The sequence below is a fragment of the Nyctereutes procyonoides genome, unplaced genomic scaffold (genome assembly GCF_905146905.1).
Source record: "Nyctereutes procyonoides isolate TBG_1078 unplaced genomic scaffold, NYPRO_anot_genome, whole genome shotgun sequence".
In the NCBI taxonomy this organism is placed as follows: Eukaryota; Metazoa; Chordata; class Mammalia; order Carnivora; family Canidae; genus Nyctereutes; species Nyctereutes procyonoides.
In genome coordinates this window covers 4,514,559-4,537,598 of record NW_026575051.1, presented here as the reverse complement: position 1 = coordinate 4,537,598, position 23,040 = coordinate 4,514,559, and the positions used below count along the sequence as shown (strand labels likewise).

The 23,040-nt window shown below is 47.4% G+C and overlaps 1 protein-coding gene across 2 annotated transcripts in view; it reads right to left on the bottom strand.

Annotated features, from left to right (window-relative positions):
• Positions 1-23,040, bottom strand: part of PPARD (peroxisome proliferator activated receptor delta) — an 87,163-nt gene that overhangs the window by 21,131 nt on the left and 42,992 nt on the right. Inside the window, exon 1 of one of the 2 annotated variants that reach the window (XM_055329976.1) lies at positions 13,415-13,556. The exons of the other annotated variant lie outside the window; for it this stretch is intronic. The gene's annotated coding sequence lies outside the window, so the exon portion shown is untranslated. Of the gene's footprint in view, positions 1-13,414; positions 13,557-23,040 lie in introns of those variants that run through there. 2 annotated transcript variants of the gene reach the window in all.

Sequence of the window (23,040 nt, the reverse complement as noted above, 5' to 3'; positions counted from 1 at the left end):
GGGCTCGCTCTCTCTCTCTCTCTCTCTCACACACACAAATAAATCTTAAAAAAAGAAGAAGAAACAACACGATATATAGGACACCTACCTAAATAGGAGAACGGGGCTGTGGAGAGGGGGTTGGTGACAACACTGGGGAAAGGACCTTGGTGATCACCAGGAACAGTCTGTGACAGTTGTAGCAAGAAGTATACTCTCTGAAAAAAGTAGTTATTCTCTGAATAACCAAGACCAGATACCCTGATGCTTTGTGCTCCACAGGACTGAAAAGTCTGGGGCAGGTGAGGGGTGAGAAACCCTTAGCCAGGCCTGTGGCTGAAGCGGCTATAGGAGGCTTCTGTGGAGTAGCATCAAGAATATGGGGAGCATGGTGACAGAAGGCTCAGACAGCATGACTTCCAAGAGCTCCAAGCACAGCAGTGGCCACGACCACATGGTAAGCGGTGTGAGGCTGATCAGAACAAACTGTTTCTAGCTCTGTGGAGCTTGGTTGTCTGTCAGTGGACACGGGGTAATGCACACCAGACTGTGGTGATGAGAGGGGCATGAAGATCTGGGGTCCCCCTTAGCAGCTGGAATCAGAGGAGAGAAAACCAAAGCACTGCCTCATAGAGACACTAACAAAATATTTTCTCGCCCATTCCCTCGTACCCTCTGATCCTCTGAGTGACTCTGGGGGGATGGGATGGGGTTCATTCTCAGTACTGAGTTCTGGAAGGAGGGGTGGGAGCTGACTGAGCTCCCCCTACACATCATATCTGTTCAATCCTCCAGAGCTCCCACAGGTGAGCCTTGTGAGCTCCCCTGGGGAGACGAGGGAAGTGACAAAAAGCTCTGGCCTCGGGAGCCTGACAGGGTGTCTCTCGGAGAAGACACAAAGGATAAAGCAGAAGACAGAGGGGTTCAGACACGATGGGGTGTGGGGCTGGCCAGGCTTCTGAGGAGCTGCATGGACTGGGCCACCTTATGCATCTCTGACACCTGGAGCCTCAGCTTCTGTTTCTATATACTAACTGGTAGAAGGTTCTTTTCACATGACCAGAGGAACAGTCAGCAGTTGCAGAGGGTGCAAGTAGATGCCTTTAGAAACAGATGTGGCTCTGGGCTCTGGCTGGAGTTCTGAATTTGGGGCCAGACCAGGGTCCTTGGATTCCAGGCAGATGTTCCTCCTCAGACTGGAGTTGTCTCTTCTGGCTGTGACCAGCGGAGGGGGGAGGGGAGCATCAGTCTGGCTGTTCTAAAACCCACACACATCCCTTGAGCTGTTTCATATTTAGATGTAACTGCTGTGCTGCAGCCCATCCCTGCATTTTGCCAGAAACCATCCATTTTCACACAGCCCTGGCTGTTCCATTTACAGCTGAAGCCTGACCATCTCCCAGAAACCAACACCGCCCCACCTCCACCACTCTCGGCCTGCTGGGTCAGGAGCTACTCTGATCCCCGGGGCCCTGCCCTTACCCCACTGGGCCCAGGCCCGCAGGCTGGACATTTCACAGGGGGTTGCCACCCCATTACCACTAGTCCTGCAATGGACCTTATTTCCTTTCCTTTCTTCAGCTCTAGCACTAAGAGTAGCACACCCTGGCACAAGGTATAACTTTTATGTGGCTGAGAAGCCCGGTTTTTGCTATTGCCACCCTCAATACTGTGCCAGAGCCAGAAACCTTCTGATTGTGTCCCAGTTTCCCCCCACTTAAGAGGTCGGTACTGTCATCATACAGGTCCTGTAGCCAGAATGAGAAGGTGCCGCTCTGCTGTGCTTGGACAAAAAATGGAGTCTCGAGCAAAGGAATTTCTTATAAAACAAATGCCCTGACAGCCCTGATTCTAGCATGCACATGTGTCTGTTGTATGGATACATGCTCACACAAGCCTGCTGTGCAAGCAAACCCAGTGCTCCCACTCCAGTACCCACTCTCTTTTTTGTTAAGACTATTTATTTATTTATTTTAGAGGGAGAGAATGTGAGCAGGGGGAGAGGCAGAGGAAGGAGAGAGAATCTAAGCAGATCCCCCACAGAGTATGGAGCCTGATGAGGCACTCGATCCCACGACCCTGAGATCATGACCTGAACAGAAATCAAAAGTTGGGCGCTTGACTGAGCCACCCAGGCGCCACTCCAGCACCCACTCTCTTGTCACAGACGAATGGCAGGCCTTCTGGGAGTGGAGGTGGGGGAGGGGCACACTACATTTGCCATTGGACAAGTCTGTTTCATGGGAAGAGGTAGCTAGGAGCTTAATCCAAATGACCCTAAGCTCTAGACAGGTCTGGTCTGGGGCCCAAGCAATCAACCAAGCCACCTGGGGCCCTCATCCATCTCACGAGGTCTAGACATCCTCAAGAGGTAGAACACCCCTACCACCCACCCCAGGCAGTGTGCTGGAGCCCCATGCATCTCTCAAAGGTGTGGTGCAGCCTGAGAGGCTTCTCCCTGAACCAGAGCCCAAGCTGGGTCATAGCTATAAGCCTCCAGCTCACCAGACCCATTGCAATGGTTCTGGCTTCCATTCTCCCAGGGCTTACATACCAGGCTTCGTGTGGATGGACATATAATCCTCAAAACAACCCTAAGAAAAAAACAAAACAAAACAAAAAAAAACCCACAAAAAAACAACCCTAAGAGTCAGGTACTATTAATGATCTCCATCTAACTGATGAGGAACTTGCGCACAGAGAGGGAAAGTAACTGACTCAAGGTTGCACAGTAATTCGAACAGCAGGATTGGTGCCCACACAGATTGGTTCAAGTGTTAGTCTCTGTACTGCGTGCCTTGCATGTGGGGATAGGTAAGACTGCTATGTCTAGAAGGTGGTATGTCCCTGACCTGTTGGATTTAGAAGCTGCTCCTAGCCTTGGTCTGGAGCCATTACTGCTGAATTCTTGGGTCTAGCTGCAAATCCCCAACTGTTTTTCCATCAGGAATACCCTGGGTCAAGGTCCTTCTGGATACTCCCTGCCAGAAAATGACTGCTATATGCTGAAGACAGGCACAGGCTCTGGTCCCTGGCTCCTTCTCCAGCCCCATCCCACTCACCCTGTGTTCCAGCATCACCCTCTGACCCTAGAGGCTCGTACTGGCCTCAGCCTGAAATGTTGCCCCTTCCATTCCTCTCCTTCAAGAGCGGGCTCTCCTGAACCTCCTCCCTTAGGAAGTTCTGGCTGACCAGCCTCATTTTGTTCCTTCCTAAGTCAAATGTGAGCGAGGCCCTCAGATCTGCGATCACTGCAGCAAACTGCAAAGTCAGGCAACGGGTCTGGCCTCACCAGGCCACTATCAGTTTCCCAGACGATGCCCTCTCGCTTGCCAAGGTAGGTCCCCAGCATCTGGCATAGTGTCTGGTACATAGTGGGCACTCTGCACACACTTGCTGAATGAAGACACAGACATTAGCCTCAGGCACAGTGTTTTCAGTCTCAGCATTGCTGCTGTATCAGTTTTCGTGTATTACTGCTCCTGAGATGCAATACTCCATAGAAGTGAATTCCAGGGGCTTCTGTGTCAGGGTGGCTCTGCGCCACCCTCTCTGTGACTTGGGGAAGAGACTAACTCTTCAGAGTTCCTCAGCCCACATCTGGGAACACACGTCATAAAGGTTAAATAACCACATAGCCAGTGCCAAGTAGTGCTGAGTCCATGTCCAACAAACAGGGACTGTGGCCACTGCTACAATTGTTGCCATGGGTTCATCTTAAGATATTATATGGAGCAAGTGACATTCCAGGTCTAGAAATGTGCCAGCCTATTAGAATTCCAGAGACCCAAACAGACCCAGAATTTCCCAGTTCCCTGCCTCATCATCAACTGGGTAGAAGAGAACTGACAAGGAGCTCCCTGCTCTGGGCACGTGCTTCTCCTTCAGAGAACCGAGCCCAAATCTTCCTCCACTTCTTGGGCTCCTTTGCCTCGATGCAGATGACCCAGCTGCTGCCCTCTCCTCCCTCACGCCACTGCAGGGGGATGAGGTTCAGCAGTCTCCAGAGAAAGGGCAGAGGTTGCCCCATTTCCCTGGCAAGCGCTTTCAGGGTCAGCAGTGAGAGAGGCCATGGGAGAATGAGCCTGCTTGACTCTGTCCTGAGCTTCCAAATCAATCATTTATCTGGGTACTGACCCAGTGCCCTGGTTTTCCAGACCAGCAACTCCACAGGGCTCTTTGCTCCCCATTTGCCAATCCAGGTCACCCCACTCCTCTCAGAGTACTGGAGAGGCCTTTGTGGCCTTCTTGTTGGAAGCCACCAGAAGCCAATCTCCAGAAGTAGCCTGGGGGCTGGTTTTATTCAGAGAGATCTTGAACCAGAGAAAAGGCAGGCAGGTCACTCTTGTCCTGCACATTACGTAATTTTTCTAGTTCCATCAAGGGTCAGTCCCTGAGCCCTGTGGAGCGGAGCTGAACTAAAAAAAAAAGGAAAAGCTGCCTCAGGAAGCTACCGAGGGCATAACAGGGAAGAGACGTGAATGGGAAAAAGAGGGCTCTTTACCTGGGATCAGTGGGGCTCAGATGCCCGCCATCACCACTCCCGCTACAAGGGTTAACACGCTGATCACTGCCCTAGCTGCCTTGGACTGGAGCCACTGAAGACTGAAGAGACAGCAAAACTCTCCAGTCTGGGGGTACCTGGGGGCTCAGTCCGTTAAATGTCTGCCTGTGGCTCCGGTCATGATCCCAGGATCCTAGGATCGAGCCCCGAATTGTGTTGGGCTCCCTGTTCAGCAAGGGACCTGCTTCTCCCTCCCCCGCTCCACCATCATGCTCTCTCTCAAATAAATAAATAATATCTTTAAAAACAATCTCCAGTTTTCATAAACAATAGAATCTCAGCAATGTTTAACCATGTACATAAGGCACACAAACAAAACTGGAGACACGGCCCAAACTCTGAATGGTACTTTTCTCTGAGGGCTCCAGTTACGGGGAATTCTTGTTTTCTTATATTTTTCTGTGTTCTCCAATTTCTTCACCATGAGCATAGGTTACCTTAATTATGGGAGGAGGGAGGAAGATTTTACAGAAGTGTCATGAACAAAGAAAACTGAATAATATGCTGAGATACTGCTGAGGTAAAAGAAAGGCCTGCTCAAAAGAGACCCATATCTTTCCTTCCTACTGCAAGCCTGAGGGAGGAAAGAAGACCCATCATTGCTCAGAGAAGGCTCCTGAGGTAAGGGTGTTTATGCCAGCGGGCAGAGGGCCACGCTGGGGACCTTTCCAGAACACTTCTCACCTGAGGACCTCAGGTGCTATGGCTGCTGAGGCTGTCAATGCCCCTCCACTCTTCTAGGCCCTGCCAGCTGTTGCCAGCTGCTTGCATTCACTCATTCAACAAATATTTGTTAAGTACCTACTATCATGTGCCAGTCTACATCAGGCAACTAACCAACACAAATATGTAACTAGGAACCACAACCAGGGCTCTAAAAGACAAAGGCCAAGCACAGTGGGGGCATACTCAGAGCATGCTAGCCTAGTGGGGTGGCCAGGGGAGGCCTCTGACTGAGAGGTGGGCCTGTGGGGTCCTGGGACCACCAGAAACAGGGATGTGAAAAGGCCTCACAGAGAGAGGAGGATGGCATGGCCCCTCTGAGAGCATAGCACAGGAAGCCTGGTCTAGCTGAGGCTAGAGATCACTTGGGGCTTCAAAGGGCAAGCTGAGGATGTGGGTGTTTATTCACAGAGCAGCAGAGAGGGTTATGAAGAGGTTGGGCAGGGATCAGAGCCACACTTAAAGCTAAACTTCTCTGGCTCCTGTGGACAGGTTGGAGATGATTTCAGCAGGGCTCCGAGAAGCCAGGGTTCCAGCAAACCCTAGCTGGGGCACTCACGGAAGGGGAAGGCCACCTCCCAGAGCCCTGGAAGGCTGGGCATGGGAAGCACCCGCATTCATTCCAGGGAAGACCCGCACTCAAGAGTGGAGGGGAGAGGCCCTTACAGAGCTGTATGCTTCTCCAGCTGCGCCACTTGTGCTCTCGGAGTAAACATCAGGGCAAGGTTAGATGACTTCCAAGGCCCCCTTCCTGCTCTGGCCTCCTTGGCTCCAGCCTCCTAGCACTGTCCTCGCTTAGTGATTCCCAGTTGTGACATACACACAGATCTGGGGAACAGATGTGGCATTTAGCAATGCCTGGCAGGAGGCTGACTGACACGTTCCTGGGCCTGTCAACTCCATACAAGCACCCCAAATTCCTGACACAGCTCTCGTAGCCACGGCACCAAACTGGGGACCAGTGGCCCTGCTCTGAGAGCTATGTGGTTATGGGGCACAGACTAGATGCCACTACACATACTCTTTACTTTTTATTTTTATTTATTAAAGATTTTTAAATTAATTAATTAATTAATTAATGACAGAGAGAGAGAGAGAAAGAGAGGCAGAGACACAGAGGAAGCAGGCTCCATGCAGGGAGCCCGACGTGGGACTCGATCCCAGAACCCCAGGACCACGCCCTGGGCCAAAGGCAGGCACTTAAACCCCTGAGCCACCCAAGCTGCTCTACCCTTTCCTTTTTATTTTTATTTTTAAAAGATTTTATTTATTTATTCATGAGAGAAACAGAGAGATAGGCAGAGACACAGGCAGAGGGAGAAGCAGGCTCCACGCAGGAAGCCCGACGCGGGACTCAATCCCAGGACTCCAGGATCACACCCTGGGCCGAAGGCAAGGGCTAAACCACTGAGCCACCCAGGGATCCCATACCCTTTCCTTTTTAAACAACTAAGACCAGGACATTGGTCTGCCCTTTAAAGTTCACAAAGAGGGTGGCCTGGGTGACTCAGCGGTTTAGCGCTGCCTTCAGCCCGGGGCCTGATCCTGGAGACCCGGTATCGAGTCCCATGTCAGGCTTCCTGCATGGAGCCTCCTTCTCCCTCTGCCTGTGTCTCTCTGTGTGTCTCTCCTGAATAAATAAAATCATAAAAAGAAAAAAAGAAGTTCACAAAGAGTCTTCATGTCTGCAACTCCAGTGGATCAACCCAGAGGGAGGAGGGCAGACAGGACTCATGTGTTAAGCGCTAGAATGGATTATTTCCTTTGAACACCACGATGACCCTCTGAGGGAAGCTCTAGCTACTGCTGGCCATGTTAACAAATTAGGTGAGCGAACAGAGGCTGGCAGCAAGTGGGGGACAGCACACTGAGGGGGGTGGCCAGGCCTAGTGAGAGGGAATAAAACTCACCAGGCTGGGAGAAATGGGACTCACACCTGGAAAGGGAGGCAGAATTGGGGGTCCGAGGGGCCCAGTGACTTCTGAACCTCCCCAAACGGAGGGGAGGCATGGGAACACCATCTGGCTGAGCCAGGGTTGGTCAGTCCTGCCCAGGAGAAACTGTGACTCCCAAGTATAAGCTTTACCTTTAAGAGCATTCATGTCCTTTGACCCTGGTAATTCCCTCACAGGAAAATGCACTGGGCTTTCAGTGCAGTGTTATTTACAATAATGAAATCAACTTTTTAGAATGAGAAATATTTATAATAACGGAAGAGAACAGAAATAATTCCATGCCCAGTGAAGGAATGGTTCAATAAATTAGGCAGCCCCTGGAAAATGGTGTACTATGTTTCTGTATAATATTTCATAACTTTTTTAAGTGAAAAATAGTAATATTCAGAACTACATAGACAGCATAATTCCCATAAAAATGGCTACAGAAAGAATGGAAGGAAGTTTCCTTGTATGAATAGGGTGGTAGGCGATTTACTGCTTTTATGTTGCTGCACTTCTTGAACTTGATGTTCCAAACAGGTATTATCTTCATCTTACTTGACCCATTAGAGTATGTGATACTATTGCTGGATCCTCCCTCCTTTACACCTTTTCTTACTTGGCTTCCAGGCTTCCTGGCTGTTCCCACGCAATCTGGCCCCAGTCAACTCCCAGTCTGAAGGTCTCTTTCATTCTCCAGCTACACTTACTCCCTGCATGATCTGTAACTGGCTTGTGGCTTTCAATACTTTCAATAAATATGCTTTTGACTCCCATATTTATTTCTTCAGTTCCAGCTTCTCTGACATCTCCACGTGGATGCCTAATGGTATCCAAATGGAGCCCCTGACCTTCCCCCCGACCCAGGTCTTTTCCATCTCAGTAAATGGCATCTCCAACCTTCTAGTTGGTCAGGCCACAGCACTGGAGTCAGTGAATCCTGCGGGCTCTCCCTTTAACAAATACCTAGAATCTAATCACTTCTCACCACCTCCACTGCTATGATCCTGGCCCAAGTCAACATCCTCTCTTGCCTGGATTATTCCAACAGCCTCCCAACTGCCTTCTCTGCTTTTGGCTTTGCCCCCTACTCTCTACACAGCAGAGTGATCCTTTTAAGTCAGATTCTGTCCTTCCTGTGACCAAATCGCTCCAGGAGCTTCCTGCCCATCTCTACAGTGGCCTGTGGGGCCTTCCGGCACAGGTGCCCTGCCTACCGCTCCCTTCCTGGCATACTGTGCACAGGCACATGGTGTCCTTGCTGGTCTTGAACACAGCAGGCATATCTTGCTGCAGAGCCTTTGCAGCTTGTTCCCTTCAGCTGAAAATGTACTTCTTCAGGGCTTTGGTCCCATATGACCGTCAACCTGATGTTGGGGAGGGTCATCAGAAATGATATGCTGTAACCAGCAATTGGCCCATGAACTGGACCCAGGTAACTGAAAGCTCCTCACACTCTCCCCAGTCTATGGAATGGGGGTTCTGCTTCCTTTCTCGCTCCCCAGAGGCTGTTCCAAGGACACAGCCTTGAGATAGCAAGGTGGTATTGAAAACACCTGAGTGGTATACATGACTGAGTCCAGGGAAGGCCTCTTCATAAGCTTTTAAGATTTGTTGGGTGGGTGTGGGGATCCATTTGTCTTGCTGCCACCCAATATAAGCCATACATGTAAGCTCCCTTTATTAAAACTGCCACCTGCTAACCTGGAGTGGCCTCTTTGGTCTCTTGTCTGCTCTCTGCTCCAAGTGACACCTGACCATTCAATTTAAAACCAGCCCAGCTCACCTTCAGGTACTTCCATTTCCCTTTCTGCTTCAATTTTCTCCACAGCTCTTGCCACTATCTGGAATTGCATGTCTGCATGCGTACATATATGGATATAAGTATTTTTTAAAATGCCTTTGTTTACTGATTGTCTCTCCCCAAGAATAAAAACCCCACATGGGCAAAAATTTTCACCTGTTAGATTCACACTGATCTTCAACTTTTAGAGCAGCGACTGGCAGATAGTCACTGCTCAATAAATATGTACTGAATGAATAACTTTTTATAACTGGAAAAAAAAAAAGACTTCCATTCATGGCCCAGCCTGAAACAGCCCCACACAGATCATTTGTCCTTGGATTCTGTTTTCTAGGAGTGGAGAGACCACTCCAGTCAAAAGAGTAGCTCATCAGGATTACAATAAACTGGCAGAAATGCAGCATAGGGGAGACATCGAGTCCAGAAACAGCTGGCTGAAGGTACTTAGTTGACATCCAGCCCAGCTCTTTTTGCTAATCTGTCAGGTGATTTAGGAGGAGGTGGTTCTTTTTCCTTGGCTTAATTTTCCCCACAGGGAGGGAGTGTTGGGTGCATCTATCCCCACCTTCCTTTTGATTCTAAAATCCTCTCACTGAGCAGACCCCGAGGGTAGTAGTCAATGGAAAAAGGCCTAGGTCTCACAGGCCTCAGCTCCTCTCAGAGTAGGGGTGGGGAGGTGGTGACATGTCCTTGAGTGCCCTGTAAATGTTTATACTCCAATCAAAGAGGGAGATAAGCTGTCACTACAACAACCCCGTCAGGGAAACCGGGAAGCAGAAGCGGTGGGGGGAGAGGGGCTAAGTCTGGAGGAAGAGGAAATGGCTTCAGGCCAGAGGCCTTGGGGAAGGTTCAAGGCTAAGGAGAGCTGGGCTGTCCAGAAATGATCTTAAAAGTAAAATATGTTCATCAGTGAAAACATTTAAGAATTTAGAGAAGAAAATAAAATCAAGGAGTGGGGAGATTGCTTTTTACACAGATTGAGGGGTAGGGTGTTCTAGGTTGGGGAAATGCAGGGTCTTAGGCCCAGGAGGGGGGCAGGGACCAGAAAAGGCTGGGGAAGGAGATCACAGAGAGAACCTCTTGTAACTCTCACAAGGAGCCTACCCAACTTCTCCGTGAATCACATCGTAAGAAGTGTTTCTATGTGCTGGGCATTACTGTAAGCTCCTTACATGTGGTGACTCACTGGGGCTTCACAAGTGAGAACTGTGAAGCAGGTACTATTATCATTCCCATTTACTAATGAGAAAGCGGAGCCGGGGAAGGTTACATAATTTCCACGTCCCACTGAGCCAGGATGCAGAGCCGTGAACCAGGCTGCCTTCAGGGTGGGAGCTCTCAACCTCTCCACTGCTTCTTGCCTCCCCTCTAATGCTAAAAAGTCTCCTGCATCTGGCAAGTGGACCCACTCCGATGAACCTCCATTCTTGATCCTGTCCCTGCCTCATGTCTGGTCACCAGGTCCCAACCTGCACCTCTCCCCCATCAGGCCATCCTGTCCAGGTGAGACCTTTCAGGTGCCACACCAATTGTCACTGGCCCCATTCCCGACCCTCCTCCTCCTCTGTTTATCATGCCCTCCTAATGCGTGGCTCCTAAAACCCCCAATGGTCAAGATGAAGCTGGAATGTTGAGGTGGGCAATTCTTTAAAAACTATCTTTTCTCCTAAGTCAGTAAGGGGCCAAAGTGTCATGAGATGCTTTCCTTTAGGTGCTATTTATTAACCTTTGGATAAGGTAATTTCTTTTTTTTTTTTAATAATTTTTTTAAAATTTTTATTTATTTATTATAGGCACACAGTGAGAGAGAAAGAGGCAGAGACACAGGCAGAGGGAGAAGCAGGCTCCATGCACCGGGAGCCCGACGTGGGATTCTATCCCGGGTCTCCAGGATCGTGGCCTGGGCCAAAGGCAGGCGCCAAACCCCTGCGCCACCCAGGGATCCCTGGATAAGGTAATTTCTACAAACAACGGTGACTGCCTGGGTCCTGCTGAAATCCAGATCCCCAGCATGACTCTTCTCTGTCTTGGAGGTGAGAGGAGAGCGGATACGATGGAGAGTGTTAATGCTGGGCTATATGTACTCCCAGCTCGGTCTTTAACATGTTGCTGGGTTCCTCTGGACAACCTTCTAACCACCCTGTGGTTCAGTTTTCCCATCTGTGAGATGGGATTAGTATCCATATGCCTCTCCTAACGGAGGAAGCAAGGCTCAGGTGAGATATTAAATGTGAAAAAACATTTGTACTATACAATTTACACACCAAAATATCAATGGTGGTTATCTCTTAGGGTGATATTTGTTTCTTCTCTTATTGCTTATCCAATTTTTCTAAATTTTCTATAATGAACATGCGCTGTATTTAGCAAGCAAAAAGAAAAAAAAAGTTTAAAAGGCCTGATACAAACATGAGACATCATTATTTTAGATGTCTAAGCAGAAGAAGCTGAAGGAGTCAATCTCATGATGCAACATTCTGGCACATTCCTGCCATGGAACTCTCTGCAGACTCTCCAGAGCAGCAGGTGGAACACATGTGGTGCCATGGCAGGATGGCCTGGATATGCTGCTGGGAGCGAAGGGCGAGGAGTCACACTGCACATCTGCCTCACAAACATTTAAAGACAGTGGAACAGAGCTGACAGACGTTTGCCCAGTAACACAACAACTGCAAAGAGAAAATAGTCTGGAATGGGAGGGAGAAAGGTGGTGGAGAGATTACTAGTTATTACCTGTGTGTAGTTGTAATTGTTTTTAAAACAGGCAACAATGTCTTTTGCTATGAAGCTGAGGAGAAGAGCCAGGAGCCTCCTTCAAAAACTTCTTGCTTTCTCCCTTACAAAAGCTCTGAATCTCACTTGAGTGAAACCAGTTTGGGCACTAAGGGTGAAGGTGGACACTGGAGAAAGCCAAGCTTGCCTGGTACTGGATCTCAAAAGACATTTTCAGAACTTGCATTCTGTTCTCCCTTTCCTTTCCTTTTTTTTTTTTTTCTTTTAAGATCTATTTATCTGAGGGGGGGGGAGAGAGGAGGAGAGTAGAGGAGGGACAGAGAAAGACTCACCTGGAGCGTGGAGCCCAACACAGGGCTGGGTCTCATGACCTGGAGATGACCTGAGCTGAAACCAAGAGTTGGACGCAGAACAAACTGAGCCACCCAGGGTCCCCTCTCCCTGGCTTTCCTTTTCAAGCGCACACCTATGTGGCTGCTCTCTCATGTCCCAGATAAGGCCTCGTTAACAAATATTCAAAAAGCATGAAGTCCCCCAAACTGGGGAAGGGAGAACCAGAGTTGAAGAAATGAAAGGACAAATCGAACAAGAGTATTTAAATCTCAGGAATACCTGATTTTTAAACATCAAAGCACCATGAGAGTCAGAAAACTGGCCCCTGTTCTCACCTTCGAATTCACATATCATTTTGACACAGATTCTAGCTTTTACACCTGCATGACAGACAGCCTTCGAGAGCTCTGTGGGAAAGCTAGTCAAAAATCTGCCACTAGGGAACCCTGGGTGGTGCAGCGGTTTGGCGCCTGGCTTTGGCCCGGAGCGCGATCCTGGAGACCCAGGATCGGATCCCCCGTCGGGCTCCCGGTGCATGGAGCCTGCTTCTCCCTCTGCCTGTGTCTCTGCCTCTCTCTCTCTCTCTCTCTCTCTCTCTCTCTCTCTCTGTGACTATCATAAATAAATAATTAAAAAAAAAAAAAGAAATATCATCATTAAAAAAAAAAAGTCTGCCACTTACTTCTCAGAACGCAGAGCCAGGACGAGGGATGTGCAGAATGAGATGGGGAAATACCAGACCTGGAGTGACTTAGGGATGACACCTGGGGAATTCATTCAGCGAGCGGAAGGCCTCACATGCAGGTCACGTCAGGCTCCTAGTACGGATTTCTGCCCTATCAGCAGGAGGAAGAAGGGGCTCCCTCTAAAGAATGAAGTAAAGCACTGCCACCGTTCCCCAAGTATCACAACCAGTGACAATGGGGAGTCTTGTCTATAAACACTGCTGTTCCTCTGAGGTTCTCTCCAGGGGCCCCCTCTGTCCCTGCCGACCTGGATGCCAGGACCCTGGGGATGTCTCTAAGATGCAGGGCCTAGGGAAGCCATCAACCAGGGAAGAAGTGTTCCCCAGAACTAACCTCTGGGCCTACGAGGCACAGCAAGCTCCTGGTCAGGCCACTTTGGCCCTGCCCTGAATTTGGCCACTTCCTGGGAGGCCTGTGAAGATGAGCAATTCAGGGAGAACCACTGGGAACTTAGGAAGGCTGACTCTCCTGGACTCTAAGTTCCACAGCAACAGGACAATGTGGCCCTGACAAACCAAATCCTGACTGAGCCAGAGCTACAGTTTTCCTCAAAACAACACTCCCAAGAAGGGCATGAGGAACAGACATTACTCACCGAGTACTTAAAGTGCTGCTACTTGCTTTGGAGAGAGCTGCTAACTGGGAAGATGTCAGTTTGGTGGGCTGGTGGGCCGCCCAAACAGAGGGCCAGCAGAGTAGTCCTGGAGTATTCCAGAGTCACTCCTGCAGCCTTTCTTTCTGGTTGCCTCCTTGAGAACCTCCACCCAAATCCTAGGGCGTCCAGAGCATGCACACAGTGTCTCCCCACCCGGAATGACCTGCTTATCAAGGTTCTGCACACCTTTCCCCCATTAATACTTCCTGTCTTCCTCCCTCCCACCCAGGAACTCAGGCAGGCTGAGGCAGTACCCTCTCCATCTATCTAGACTGCCCTTGGAATTCATGGGCCAATCTGGGGATCCTGGGCACTAACCCTAGCCTGAACCAAGGCCAGGTACGCGAAACCTGAACTTCCCTGTCTGGGGAGGTAGAGGCTGGAACGGAGCCAGTAGCTCAACTTTGTAACATCCACACAAAAGCATTTATTCCAAAGGTGGCTGAGGAGAGTCCAACAGCCCGCCTACAAGCTTACCTGAGGTGCCCAGGCCTTCCTACAATACAGCCTGCCACATGCAGGAGAGGAACCTGGGCAGGAGAGGCACCTCTCTCTTGCTTCTCACTTCAGGTCCTACAAGAGCTGATGTTCTTCTGCTTGATTCTGAGCATTAGTCCCCAGAGCTTGGTGCCACCATAAAGATGATGGGTCAATTCAGAGGAGGCAGACTGACATAAGGGCAAGGGCCCCAAAAGAACAGCTTGTGATTCCTAGCTCTGCCACTCACTAGCTGAGTGGCCCTGGGCAAATTGCTTCACCTCTCTGAGTTTCTATTTCCTTTTATGTATAACTACGCAGCCCAGAGAGATGATGTAACTTGTCTACAGTTTTGGGGAGAGATGGTTGTAGAGCCTGGTCCCCTATCCCAGTTCCTTGGCTTCCAGGGCCTTCTTGACTACACCAAGATGCTTCTCAATAGCAAGTACAACTGACAGAGAAATCAGCGAAAAGTTCCTTCCAAAGTTCTCTGCCTTTAAACCAAAGTAGCCTTCCCAGACACCAGTTTAAACAGGTGATTAAAGTTAGCATCACCTTTACTGGGGCCAGCTGAGACCATCATGCTTCCCGATGTGGAGCAACAAGAAGCACTTGTTACCTATGCGGATTCCCACCAAAAAAATGATAACCAGAATCTAATGACAAGGAAATGATGGAACAAAGATGGAATGTGGACAATCGATGACACACTGTCAACTGTTAGCAACTGGTGAATCTTAGTGAAGGAAATACAGATGTTCACCACACTATTCTTTCAACTTGCCTATAGCTTGGGCCTTTTATTAAACAAAAAAGAGAGGAAAAAGGCTATTCTCTTTCAGCTCACTCCGTAGCTCTCAACAAAGACTCAGTTGCATCATGTTTGCTTCTCTATCCAGTGTCCAGAATATAAAAAGCTTCTCTGTTTGTCACTCAAGCTTGGCACAAGAGGGATCTCAGTTTTCTAAGTGCATCTTTCCATAAAACCCTACAACCTGAACCACCTTCATCAGCCACAGCTGTTTACACACTGCTTCCAAACAGCCATTAGTTGGAAACTTGTTTGTTGAGGCAACAACTTTCATGGAGTAATCTTCATGGGTCATGCACCCACTTTGGGTAAGGCACCAAGCCGGGACCCAGAGACATTGTAATGGATGAGACTCAGTGGCTGCCCTGTGGAGCTTACCTGCCAGGGAACCCTATGGTAGTTGGCACAATAGCAGTCTTGCCTTATGATCTTTCTCTCTCTTTCTTTTTTTTTTTTTTAAAGTAGGCTCTACGCCCAGCGTGTAGCCTAGTGCGGGGCTTGAACTCACAACCCTGAGATCAAAAGTTGGATGCTTAACTGACTGAGCCACCTAGGTCCTCCCTGCCTTGTGATATCTCTTGACTGTACAGCAATACAAAACTTCCTTCCCAACATCTCTTGGGAAATTTATCTGTTTTATTTAATCCCCAAACCCAAGAAACACCAATCGAGAAGTTGGGAAAATGGGAAAAAGTATGATAATCCTCTGGTGAGAATTAAAGCTTAACAATCAATCTAGGGATGTTATTGGTTCGAAGGAATCCACTGACTTCAAGTCAAAGCAAGAGCAAGAAGCTAACACACAGAATTGAAGGTTAAGGCTGGCATCTCAGAACCAAGACAGGCGTGTGAAGGAGAAAAGCAGTCAAAATCTAATCAAGTCTTGCTTATAGCCACTGCCATGCCCTAAGTGTGTGTTACATTAACCTGTTTGCCACTAAGGGTGAGTCATTCTTGCAAATATGTATTTATATATTTATATACATACTATGCACAAATCCTACAAGTACTATTCTAAGAAATAAGTTTGGATAGCTAAATAAGTCCCTAAATTGGCAATTTTGACACATGATTTTGTGTAGTGTTCTTAATTTCATTAATAGATCCACCTGTTAGGTTTTTCAAATACTACCCAATAATGTTCACTGGCAGAGTGCTTAGGTGGCTCGGTCGATTGAGTGTCCGACTCTTGATTTCAATTCAGGTCATGATCTCAGGGTCCTTGGATAGAGCCCCTTGTCAAGCTCACCGCTCAGTATGGAGTGCTTGTTGCTTATCTCCCTCTCCCTCTGCTCACTCCCCTCCCCGCTCAAGTACATGCTCATGACCTACACTTTACATAACTCCCATAAAATTTAACTAGAAATGAATCCTAAATCTAAATGTAAAATAAAAAGCTATCAACTATAGAAGAAAATACAGGAGAAAAATCTTTGTGACCTTGGGTTAGGCAAAAAGTCCTTAGGTAGGACTTCAAAAGCACAACTCATTAAACAAACTGATAAACTGGACTTCATTAAAATTAAGAACCGGGACACCTTGGTGGCTCAGAGGTTGAGTGTCTGCCTTCGGCCCAGGTCATGATCCTGGAGACCCGGGATCAAGTCCCACATCAGGCTCCCTGCATGAAGCCTGCTTCTCCCTCTCCCTCTCTCTCTCTGAGTAAATAAATAAAATCTTAAAAATAAAATAAAATAAATAAAATTAAGAACCTATGCTCTTTGAAAGACAACAGTGAGAGAATGACAAGATGGCCACTAACTGAGAGAAAATATTTGCAAATCACATATCTCACAAAGGACTTATACCCAATATATATATATATTTTTTTTTTTAATTTTTTTTATGATAGGCACACAGTGAGAGAGAGAGGCAGAGACACAGGCAGAGGGAGGAGCAGGCTCCATGCACCGGGAGCCCGATGTGGGATTCGATCCCGGGTCTCCAGGATCGCGCCCTGGGCCAAAGGCAGGTGCTAAACCGCTGTGCCACCCAGGAATCCCTACCCAAAATATATTAAAGACTCCCCAAACTCAGCAATAAGTAAACAAATATCTCAGGGCACCTGGCTGGCTCAGTCTGTGGAGAGCATGACTCTTGATCTCAGGGTTGTGAGTTCGAGCCCCACGTTGGGTGTAGGGATTACTTAAAAATGAAATCTTTTAAAAAATTAAAAAAAAATACCTCAATTAAGAAATGGGCAAAAGATTGAACAGATACTTCACCAAAGAAGATAGAACAGATGACAAATGAGCACACACAAAAGATGCTCAACATCCTTAGTCATTAGGGAAAAGCAAATTAAAACTAGTGAGATACCATTACATACCTGTTAGAATGGCCAAAATGAAACAAAAAGTGACAATAAAGGTTGTAGAGAAACTGAAACTCTCAGTATTGGCAAGGGATTCAAAATGGCACAGCCACTTTGGAAAGGAAATTGGCAGTTAAACATATTCTTACCATAGATCCAGCAATCCATTCCTAGGTATTTACCTAAGTGAAATGAAAAACTTAGTTCAAAGCAACATATAAATGCTTAATTCGAAATTGTCAGGAACTGAAAACACCCCAAACATTCCTCAACTGAAGAATGGAAAAGCAAACTGTGGTCCATCCTTACAATGGACCACTATTCAGGACGCCTGGGTGGCTCAGTGGTTGAGCATCTGCCTTTGGCTCAGGGTGTGATCCTAGGGTCCAGGATAGAGTCCCATATCAGGCTCCTTACTGGGAGCCTGCCTCTACCTCTGCCGGTGTCTCTGCCTCTCTGTTGTCTCTCTCATGAATAAATAAATAAATCTTTAAGAAACCAAAACAATGGACAACTAATCAATAAAAAGGAACAAACACATGCAATAAAAACAGATAAATTTCAATACATTACGCTCAATGAGAGATTTAAAAGTTCTACGTACATTATGATTCCATTCATATGACATTCTGCAAGAGGCAGAACTACAGGAAAGAATAGGTACAGCGAGGTTAATTGACATGGGGAGGTCTGACTACAAAGGAGTAGCCCAAGGGAATGGCATTGTTTTGGGGGATGATAGCACAGTTCTTTATCTGGATCGTGGTGGTGGTTTATGACTATAAATTTGCCAAAACTCACAGAACTGCACACCAAAACAGGGGAATTTTAGTGTCTGGAAATATAAATATAAAAATGTATAGTTATTTAAGAATATTAAATAGTAAAAAAAAAAGAATATTAAATATTTAATTTTTAAAACATTAACTGTGGTATTATCCTTAAATCATTCAATGATTTCTATTTGGCATTCATTCTGTGTTACTGTTTTCATCCTTTAACATTTTCTATTATCAAATATCTGCATCAGGTAGAGATCATTTTTACATGTTAATAAAATATATAATCTTTTTTTTAAATTTTTATTTATTTATGATAGTCACAGAGAGAGAGAGAGAGGCAGAGACATAGGCAGAGGGAGAAGCAGGCTCCATGCACCAGGAGCCCGATGTGGGATTCGATCCCGGGTCTCCAGGATCGCGCCCCGGGCCAAAGGCAGGCGCCAAACCGCTGCACCACCCAGGGATCCCCTAAAATATATAATCTTGTCACAATACAGTGCTCCTAATAATAATAATAAATCATGCATTTACTATATCTTTTTTCTTCTTTTACAAAAAAATCTCTGAAACTTTTGCCACAGAAAAATAATTCAGTTTATTATGGTCTCTCATTCTTATTTAAAAACTCATAAGTGCAGGGGCAGCCGGGGTGGCTCAGCGGTTTAGTGCTGCCATCAACCCAGGGCGTGATCCTGGAGACCTGGGATCGAGTCCCACGTCAGGCTCCCTGCATGGAGCCTGCTTCTCCCTCTGCCTGTGTCTCTGCCTCTCTCTCTCTATCATAAATAAATAAATAAATAAATCTTAAAAAAAAGAAACCCTCATAAATGCAAGAAACAGTAAGTGTTGGTGAGGATATGGAGAAAAGTGAATCCTCTTGTACTGCTGGAGAGAATGTCAGCTAGTGCAGCCACAGTGGAAACCAGCATGGAATGGAGGTTCCTCAGAGTTAAAAATAGAACTACCCTACAATCCAGTAATTCTACAACCGGGTATTTACCCAAAGAATACAAAAATGGTAATTCAAAAGGATATATACACCATATGTTTATAGCAGCATTATCTACAATAGCCAAGTTATGGAAGCAGCACGTGTCCACTGACTGATGAATGGATAAAAGAGATGTGGTATATATACACAATGGAATATTATTCAGCCATAAAAAAGAATGTCATCCTGCCATTTGCAACATGGATGGAGCTAAAGAATATAATGCTAAGTGAAATAAATCAGAGAAAGACAAGTACCATGTGATCTCATTCATGTATGGAATTTAAGAAACAAAACAAAAGAACAAATGGGGAAAAAAGAGAGAAAGGCAAACCATGAAACAGATTCTTAACTCGAGAATAATCTGGTGGTTACCAGAGGGAGGGATGGGTGAAATAAGTGAAGGGGATTAAACAGTGCACTTATGATGAGCATAGAGCAAGGTATAGGGTTGCTGAATGATTGTATTGTATACCTGAAACTAATATAACACTGTATGTTAGCTATACTGGAATTAAAATGAAAAACTTAATAAAATCCTAAAAAATAATACAAAGCTTTAAATGAAGTGTTATGAAAGATAAAGAGTAGCCTGTGATTTGAGGAATTCCCCGGAAGTTCAATTTCTTGTTCTCAAGTCCTGAATACTTAGTAGCTGCCTGGGAATTTGGAAGTACCAGAGTCTTAACATCTTCCCAGGCAACCTTCGCTCTGATCCCCATGGTAAACTTCCACTCACCTCTAGCCAAAAGCCCTTCAGTTAAAAAATAATTTATGGGACTGATTTGGGAACTATGTGCACTAGCACTGACCTACACTCCTATAGAGAGAGATGCCAAAAGGAGTAAGTCAGAAACTGCCCATGAAGACAGTGAGCACACAGAGTTGTGTGATGGGAGGTGGACACTTCGAGGAAGAAAGATTTCCAGCTCGGGAAAAGCAGGGATAGTTTGGGAGTAGTTGTTATAGCCCTTCTTCTAACGGAGCCGGAAAGTTGGGAAAGGCACTCCCAGGGAAGGCCAAGGTGTGCCACGCAAGGCAGCTGAAAACAGAGCACGTCTGGGAATGGAGAGCTTCCCTGGCTGGGGAGTCCACCTCTCCCATGGACAGCTAAGGAGCCCCGATACGGCCAGCCTGAACTTTCTACTTACTAAGTGGGACTTAGTTCTGAGGTGAGGAGAAGGGCAGAATCCGAATGGTGCTTTGGTTCCAAAGCCTGTAAGACCAGAGAGAGGCTGAGACTCTCACCAGGGGCCTTCTGGAACAACACAGTGATAGAGGGAGAGGTTCTGAAATCTCATCTCAAATCCCTTCCAAATGCTACACTGTGTTCACCTGGAACTTTCCAGCACATCAGGCTCTCTGCCTCTGGCCCTCCACACAGGCTGTTCCTTCCACCTGGGACACTTCACCCTCTTCTTAATCTAACACCTCCTCATCCTTTAAATCTCAGCTAATAGAACACTTCCTCAGATAAGCCTCCTGCAACATGTTCCTAAAGTCCCTATATTTCCTCAAGCACAGCCCTTTGCCACACTTTGCTACTGCATTTTACTCATTGATTTATTCTGGGGATGTGCTATTTATTTATTTGCCTGTGTCCTTGCTTTATAAGAGGAGTATAACATACCCACGGTTACAGGGTACGGTCTGCATTAACCTTCAGTGTGTAGCTCCATCAAGTCTTATCTATTTACATACTACCACAGCATCATCACCCCACTCAAGATATCAAAGTTTTCCAGCACCCCAGAAGGTTCTTCATGCCCCTTCCCACTCAGTGCTCCACCAATAAGAGGTAACCACCAGTGTCTATCTCTACCAACATCAACTAGTTTTGCCTGTCATGCACACAATGTCTCCTGTCTGAAAGCCCATGGAGTTGTTCCTGCTACTCTCTGGATCCCAAAAGGCCCGAGCATGGAGCAGGCATGTGAACGTCTGCTAACTGAATGAGGAGACCAGGCTAGAGGGGGAAGCCAGAGTACCTGGGGCCCTGAGTCCTGGCCCTGTTTGCATCTCTGCTCGCCTCTGCTCCTGCGCTGTCCTGTCTGAAATGCCCTCCTTTTTATCAGTCTTATCCCACCCCCCCTCTTTTATTAGAGAGGTGTGGCTCAAGTTCCATGCCCTTTGGGGAAGCTGGCCCCACAGCATCCTATCCCGATGCATTCATTCCACAGACGCTACTTCATACATCCTTTCTGGGTAGATGTGTGTATGCCTTTTAATCTTGTTCCCCAAACAATCGGAGTCTCTCAAAGGAGAGATGCTGTTTTACTCTTCATGAAATGAGAGTCAACCTCTCATCTCCTCACTGTTCACAGAATATCCTGAGCTGCAAAAAATTTCTTCTGGCCTGTCTTCCTCATAGGGCTAGGAGGTTAATACCAGGGAACAATGGTGAGGATGTTTTATAAGCCACAGTTCGTTCACTTGACAAATCAAAGGCACTGTAATGTCTAGTTATATGAGTGTTTGCTGAAAAATTATTGGCTAAACTATACATGCATCATATGCACAACAAAAAAGATTAAAAAAAAAAGAAGAAGAAGAAGAATGCAGAGGATCTGTGTGTGCTAATGTGGAAAGATTTCAAACATATACGTAAGCGAAGAGCTAGGTGTCCAAACAATTTAGTGTGCTCCCTGCTGCCACAGGGCATAGGAGGAGGAAAAGGAAATGTGCATTCACACTTGAGTCTGGGGAAGGGGGGAGTTTTGAAGAACACACAGGAAAAGAATAACCCGCACCAGGATCCCTGGGGAGTGAGCTGCAGGCCTCCAGACAGTCGCCTTTTGGCCATAGAACTGTCTCATCAGTCCAGGGAGTATTTTTATGTTAATAGGCATTTTAACATAAAAATAAGGTAAAATGACTAAAATTCACCCTTAGGATAAACTGAGGGCAGCCTCCTGACACCTGGCTCAGGCCCCAGAAGCCAGGCAGACCCTGCAACAGACCTGGAGACGGAATCTGGCACAAGTCAGAGAGATGACAACAGCCTGTGAGCTCACCTACAGCAACCCCTGGGGCCTTGTAAAGAGCAACATCTGACGCAATTGTACCTTTTGCTTAGCAGCCAAGAGCTGGGAGCTGAGAGCCTAGGGCCAGAGGTATCAAGGGGTCTGGGGCCACAAGGGGCCAAAAGTCACCCACCCTGCCCCTTAGCTCAAATTGATGTGGGGCTGGGCAGGGCCTGGCTTCCCCACCTCCTGACAATCATGGACATCTAATGGTTGGGAGAAGCCACCCAAGGGAGAAGGGCAGAAGGACCCCAGCCCCCAGGGGGCTGCTGAACTTCACAGCTCTGAGTGCTCCACAAGGCACAGGCAGGGCTTCCCAGTGGGTGTGGGGAGAAACAGTACAGCAACGTTTCTGCAAGGCCATGTCTATCTCTGTTTCTCCTCTCTCATCTGTAGGACTGCCATGTTGAAGCCTCACCCTTGACCTTGAGGAGTTATAGGACCTTCAGGGTCAACCAACCAACTCCAGCTGCCAGGTTAGCAGTGAGGTAGATTCTGTTCTCACCATCCTGGTTTATATTTGGATGGGCTCTTTGGTTTATGTCTCAACCTTGAAGTTAGACTCCTTGAAGCCATCCCCTTACCCCCTAATGAGACCCCAAGATCCAAACAGTCCCAAGTACCCAATGAACCACGTATTATTCATCCAAGTGCCAAATACCTCCCTGGTTCACCTCAGCTGAATTACTTCAACAATGTCTGAGGGTCCCCTGCCTCCATTCTTTGCCCCCGTCCCTGGGCTGCAGCCAGAATGACCACTGAAATCACAAATTGATTCTAAGCACTTCCGTGGTTAGAACTCCTCAAAAACTTTCTGCTCCTCCAAGAACACACCCAAGCTTCCGGCTGTGCCATATGAGGCCCTTCTTGATTTGGGCTCTGCCCCTCTCTCTCCAGCCTTCCTAGGGACTGTCCACTCTGCTGCTTGTTCTTCCTTCACCAGCCTTTAAAACGATGACTCTCCCTCACACACACTCCTCCCTGGTTTCATTCCTGGCTGGCTCCTCTACTCACAGCACAAACCATCACTGCTGTTTTCACACACTGTGACCACATCCCGTATCTCCGTCCCAGGCTTCTCACCTACTGACTGCCTAAACGCCATGCAGAGCTCCATCACGCCTCCCAAACCCAGTGATCCTCATGTCAGGCCCCAGGCAGCGCTGCT